We start from the raw sequence: 7,116 nt of genomic DNA, 5'->3' as shown, positions 1-7,116 counted from the left end.
GGGAGCGGCCACTGCACTCCAGTCTGGGCGACAGAGTGAGACTCCAACTCAAAAAATTTTTAATAAAATAAATAATAAAAATAAATAAATAATGATTTCCCAAATTTACAATTAATTGTTTAAAATCTTAAACCTAAATTTAGGAGAGTCATTAGTTTGCCCTTGGTAATCCTCACTTCCTGCTTGAGGGAGAAAAAAATGTAAAGGTTCTACAAATTTCTTAGGCTCCAAAACAGTTCTTTTCAAATCACATTTGATGACTTCTGTGTAAATGGGTCAAAAACATACAGATTAGATTTCCCTAAAAATACACGGAAGTTTTAAAACTAGAAGAAGTGATTGGCATAATATACTCTGAGTTTTTGCTGAATGCAAAAATTCTAAAAGCTCTAAAAGGTTCAACATTTGACAGACACTCACCACTCAAGCATCTGGTTTCAAACGCTCTACTTTAAAGAGTTGTTGAAAATTGTGTCAGAGTAAGTCAAACTCTTCCCATTTGCTTGACTTCTCTAATAGAGGGTACATTTAATTTCTACCCAAAAAAGTTTGAAAATACAAGCTATACCATTCCTTTTCCTTAATGTTATACATAGGCCTGAAAAGCAACTTCAAATCAATTTAGTAGAATCAATAAGACAATTCCAGTTTCGCTAAGCCAGAATGTTTTAAACCAAACAAGGATATTCCCTAGAGCCAAGTAATTATGATATATTATTTAATCTTTCTAAGCCAAACCAGAGCACTTCTTTCCAAAACTCACATTTCTAACAAACTGGGACACCGTGTGGTGGGGAAAGAATTCAGAACACCTGTATTATTTTTCCAAAGCAAACTGTAAGTATCCATTGCCAGAAGCATGAAGACACTGAGTTGACTTACACTGCCCTCTAGAGTTTCCATCAGATATTCTTTTTAGACTGAAATACTTAAATTCTAATCTTAAGACTCTTCTAATTAAACAAGCTTTCAGTATTCTAATATTGTAGACTGACCTTTTTAAAAAGAATTAGTAGTCATCAAAACATATGATATTTCAATTACCCACTGTTATTAAAGATCAGCAAAACTTTTCCAAAGGACAAGAATGCACCCAAAACAAAAGCTTCTAATTTGCATATTTTTTAAAAGTTTTAAGTAGCTAAAATTGTAGAGATCCCTAAGACAAAGATCACTTGTGACACTTATTCATTAACCCACATGACCAGCTCATGCTAGCAAAACCCCAAGTTCACACTGTGACTACGCACATGAATTTCAGCCCATAAGGCCAATGCTCCCCAGAGACTACTTCTGTTGCTAGCATCTGTCCTCTCAGCTCCTAGCAATTCCTTCCTTTTCTCTTGCCAGGCAACCAGCACTCTAAAGGGATCTTGTGGCGCTAATGAGACACCATGGCAACCAAGACCTGTGGTAGCTGCAAAGAGCAAAGACCAATATCCATTTTTACTTGAGCACGCATGCAATAAGCAACCTGGCGAGAACTGGAAGTAAATTGAAATCATCCCTCTAAACTAATAACTCTATAGATACCTGTAACACACCATAACTTGAGACTTTTTATTATTCTTTATGTTTAAGAACTTATTAAAATGCATGCAGGTATTTATGTTTAAGAACGTATTAAAACATGAGCCAGGCATGGAGACTCACACCTGTAATCCCAGTACTTTGAAAGGCTGAGGTGAGATGATTGCTTGCCCTTAAGAGTTCAAGACCAGCCTGGACAACATAGTGAGACCTCACCACCACCTAACCCCCATTCCGCCCCGCAAAAAAAAGAAATGCAGGTTGGGCTCAGTGGCTCAGGCCTGTAATCCTAGCACCTTGGGCAGCTGAGACAGGTGGATTGCTTGAGCCCAAGAATTCAAGGCTGCAATGAGCTGATTGTACCACTGCACTCTAGCCAGGACAACAGTGTAGGACTCCTCTTTAAAAAATAAAAACTGCGCCGGGCTCGGTGGCTCAGCCTGTAATCCCACACTTTGGGAGGCTGAGGTCAGTGGATTGCCTGAGCCCGCGGATTCGAGACCCGCTTGGGCAACTTGGCGAGACCTCATCTCTACAATAAATCAAAAATTAGCCGGGCATGGTAGCACGCGCTTGTAGTTCCAGCTACTCGGAAGGCTGAGGCGGAAGGATCGCCGGAGCCCAGCAGGTCAAGGCTGCGGTGGCCGGGAGCGGCCACTGCACTCCAGTCTGGGCAACAGAGTGAGACTCCAACTCAAAAAAAAAATAAAAAATAAATAAAAACTGCTTTACTATACACTGCTGGTTTTCTTTTACTTGTTTTTTTGTTTGTTTGTTTTGTTTTGTTTTTTGAGTTGGAGTTTCACTCTTTGTCACCCAGATTGGAGTGCAGCGGCACACTTCCGGCCACCGCAGCCTCGACCTGCAGGGCTTAGGCGATCCTTCTACCTCAGCCTTCCAAGTAGCTGGAACTACAGATGCACGCCACCACACCCGGCTAGTTTTTGTGATTTATTGTAGAGATGAGGTCTCACCAAGTTGCCCAGGCTGGTCTCGAGCCCCCAGGCTCAGGTAATCCTCTCACCTCAGCCTCCCCAAGTGCTGGGATTACAGGCTGAGCCACCAGGCCCAGCCTCCTCCTTGTTTTAATCTAGATTTGCAAGAGACCATTTTTTAAAAATTCAACCCTGCTCAAACCATATTTTTTTCTCAAACCATGTTTAGAAAAAAAGTCTGTATTCTTTAACACCAGAAAGGTATATCTTAAAAAGAAACCAAAACTAGGATGTTAATGTACCATAACCATATATCTATTATCACTTCTGAAAACAACTTAATAAAAGTAAATAATGGCATCCATTGGGACACAGCAGTGAAAATAAGATTTTCATAGGCTCTAGAACAGGGGCTAGAGACTGCAACCAGATTTTGAAAATAAAGTTTAACTGGAACACAGTCACACCCATTTGTTTACATATCGTCTATAGTTGGCTGCTTTCCCACTACAATGGCAGAGTTGAGTACCTGAAACAGAGTCCACAAAACCCACAAAGGCTAAAATATTTACTACATCTGGCCCTTTACAGATAACTTCGGCCAACCCCTGCTCTAAAGCAAATATCCCCAGTCTTCTCAAGAACAAAATGCAGAAGAATGTCATGTGTGTAGGCTAAGGAAGGGTGTTTGCCTGGAGATGGAAGGGGGCTGCAGCTGTTATCAACTCTACACTGAAAATTAAGGAAAAGAAATGACAGGAACTCATGGGAAGGAAGAAGGGACAGATATGGCTCATTCATCCATATGATGGTTCACATAAGGCTTTTCAAAAACATTTTCATTTCAATACTTTTAAAATTTTCTATAAGGAACATGTGAGGAAAACAGAATTTTCTACATAGTATACTATTTTACTCACAGCACTGTTACATTAAGAGCTCATCCTGCAGTGAGTTGATATTCCTATCAAAGAGAACGTTTCAAGTGTGCCTCCATACAGCTAAGACAATGTGTATAAATATAACCAAATCCCGAAATGAACTTGAGGCAAGTATCAAGAATTCAGCCGGGCTCGGTGCCTCAGCCTGTAATCCCGTGCTTTGGGAGGCTGAGGTGAGAGGATTGCCTGAGCCTGCGGGTTCGAGACCCACCTGGGCAACTTGGAGAGACCTCACCTCTACAATAAATTTTTTTTAAAAATTAGCCGGGTGTGGTAGCGTGCGCCTGTAGTTCCAGCTACTTGCAAGGCTGAGGCGGAAGGATCGCTGGAGCCCAGCAGGTGGAGGCTGTGGTGGCCACTGCGACAGAGTGAGACTCCAACTCAAAAAAAAAAAGAAAAAGAAAAAGAATTCAAATCAGGGAGTCACTATAACAAAGACACTTTCCAAAACATACAATTTGATAGTAACTATAAATAAATACCAAAAAACAGCATGAAGATGAGCTAGTCAAGAGACCCAGATTCTAATCTAGGTTTGGCCCCTCATTGTATCTTAGAAAAGAGATTTCCCCTCTTTGGACTTCTGTAAAAAAGATAGAGTTAGGCTACATCAGTGGGTCTCAGTCACACATTAGAACCACTTGGAGGGATTTGTTTAAAGCAAAGGTTGTTGGGTGTCAGACTTCAGTTTCAGCTCAGAAGTCATCACTTCCATCCTCTCGGGAAGAAAAAAGCTAAACAACCTGAAACGAATGGCTTTTCTTAGATCTATTAAAGAATTGGGGTCACAGGGCAAACACTCACCACAAAATCTGGAAAGACAAGAAAACACAGAGAGTCACAGACAAGATCGGATTACCTGCATCAAAAGCTACAGGAGCCAGTATAACTGACACACTAACCATTCATAACTTGAATACTAATTTTGACAAACTGCAAAAGACTAAATGTGGACTTGCTGGAGAGCCAAAATGTGGACTTGCTGGAGAGCCAAACCCCTAGAGGGGTTCAGACTTAGAGGGACCTATAGGTTTTACCTCCAGGAGGCCCAGAGGTTCTCATGTAAAGATCGCCCAAAAAAGTACACTAGTGTTTTAGGCAGGGGAAGAGAAAAGCAATGGTTTCTAAATAGTTCACAGCATACTCCATTAAAAAAAAAAAAAAGGCCGCCTTCTAAGAAAAACTACTTTGCCAGAGCTTTGTGGATATGGAGAAGAGGAGGTAGGCCGCTCCTGCCTTCCAGTCTCACAGAAGAAGAGGGAGAAAAAAAGCTAAGAACTCTTTCTACCAATCACAGCCCAGGGACTTAAGACCACTGAAAAACTGAAACTTAACCCTTTGCACTGGATGTCCCCTCAGGGGAAATCATAAATCTAGCAAACTACTCAGATGTCCCCTCGCAGGAGACAAAAAAATGGCTGGTGATTATACAGGATAAACTTATGCCAGTAAAAAATTTTTTTAAATGTATATTTCCTTGGAGGATTTCATTCAAATTGCACAAGATGGAATATATACTGAGAAGATACATGTAAAAAGAGATGTTTATGTAGAAAGAGAATGCCCTTCCACATCGTCTTTGAACAACAGACTGGACAATAAGTTACATATTATTGTGGGAGGAAGAAAACGAGACTGCATTATCTGCTCAAATAAAAAAAACCACCAGGCGGAAGATGTCAAACAAGTTACTATTGCACATGTATCAGAAAACCTGCAATGCATGTCAGTGACTGTTTCACAAGTTATCACATGTTAGAAAAATAGAAGATATAAAATTTTGAATTTTTTTGGTCATAAATAAGTTCCTCAATGCCCAAAATTCCATTATAAGATGAATATCAGCCGGGCTCGATGGCTCAGCCTGTAATCCTGCACCTTTGGGAGGCTGAGGTGAATGGATTGCCTGAGCCCGCGGGTTCGAGACCCGCCTGGGCGGTGAGACCTCATCTCTACAGTAAATCAAAAAATCAGCCGGGCGTGGTAGCGCATGCCTGTAAATCGGGGCTACTTGGAAGGCCGAGGTGGAAGGATCGCCGGAGCCCGGCAGGTCGAGGCTGCGGTGGCCGGGAGCGGCCACTGCACTCCAGTCTGGGGGACAGAGTGAGAATCCAACTCAAAAAAAAAAGATGAATATCATTACAATAAAATGATTCCAATGCTATGCTATTCAATATGAAGTGATTTGTTTTTTCACTATTTTGTAAAAAAAGTACAGTCAAGTTTCTGGTAGGTGACCTGTGAGCTATCTCCAAGTGCAAAGGGTTAATATCAGATATCAGAATGCTTCCCTTCCCCAACATCTTACCACATCAACAGAGTGCCAGAAAAAACAACAGTGGATTACAACTGACAGAGCTTCAAGCAAACTCTATTTAAGAAGCAGTTCTTAGAGAAACCCTAGAACAACATAAGGAGGAGGAAAACTATGGAAAACCAAAGTATCTGGTACCTATACCTACAGACAGCAGGAAGCATGGGTTGGCATTTTCTTTCAAAGCTAAACAGTCTTACCAAACAACCCCACAGAGGTGCTTCTAGGTATTTATCCAATTGACTTTAAAACTTTCATCCATACAAAAATCTGCACACAAATATTTAGAGCAGCTTTACTCATAATCACGAAAAACAGGAAGCAACCAAGATGTCTTTCAATTGGTGAATGAATAAGCAAACTAGTATATCTATTAATTGGAATGTGACTCAGCAATAAAAAGAAATAAACTATCAGGCCACAAAAGAAAAAGAGAGGAAAGTTGAATGTATATTGCTAACTGAAAGAAGCCAGTCTGAAAAGACTACATACTGTATGATGCCAACTACAGAACATTTTTAAAAGGCAAAAGTACCACCATCAATAACTCAAAAAAACAGATGCTGGAGAGGATGCGGCAAAAAGAGAACATTTCTACACTGTTGGTGGGAGTGTAATCTAGTATAGCCTCTGTGGAAAAGAGTGCGGCGATTTCTAAAAGCTCTAAAAATCAATCTCCCATATGATCCCGCAATCCCCCCTACTGGGAATGTATCCAGAGGAACTCAAATCACTTGATGAAAAAGATACCTGTACATACATGTCTATTGCAGCATTAGGTTACAATAGCCAAAACATGGAACCAACCGTGCTGCCAACCGAAAGAGAACTGAATTTTTAAAATGTGGTATATATACACGATGGAATACTATGCAGTCATAAAGGACAAAATTATGAACTTCACAGCAACCTGGATGGACTTAAAGTCTATAATACTGAGTGATCTATCGCAGAAAAAAAGAGCCGAGTGTCATATGTTCTCACTCATAAGCGCACCTTGAACAACTACTGTAATACTGTGAGAAAGGGAATGGCAGTAATGGGAAACTGCCAGGTAAGGGCAGGGGCGGGATTATCAGCAGTGGAAACTGCCAGAGCGGGGGGCACACTTCATCAACAAGAGTACCTGCATAACGAACACTTGTATACCTAACTCTTAATTGTACCCCTCATATTTAAAATAAGACATTAAAAAAAAAAAAACCAGATAACCAGTTGGGGAAAAAAAAACCAGATAACCAGTTGAAACAAAAACAATCCCAGCCAGGCTCAGTGGCTCAGCCTGTAATTCCGCGCCTTTGGGAGGCTGAGGTGAGTGGATTTCCTGAGCCCGCAGGTTCGAGACCCGCCTGGGCAACTTGGCGAGACCTCATCTATACAATAAATCAAAAAATTA

This window comes from Carlito syrichta, unplaced genomic scaffold (assembly GCF_000164805.1).
Source record: "Carlito syrichta isolate Samal-C Ts95f unplaced genomic scaffold, Tarsius_syrichta-2.0.1 Scaffold303272, whole genome shotgun sequence".
NCBI lineage: Eukaryota > Metazoa > Chordata > Mammalia > Primates > Tarsiidae > Carlito > Carlito syrichta.
Note: the sequence above shows the minus strand (reverse complement) of the source record.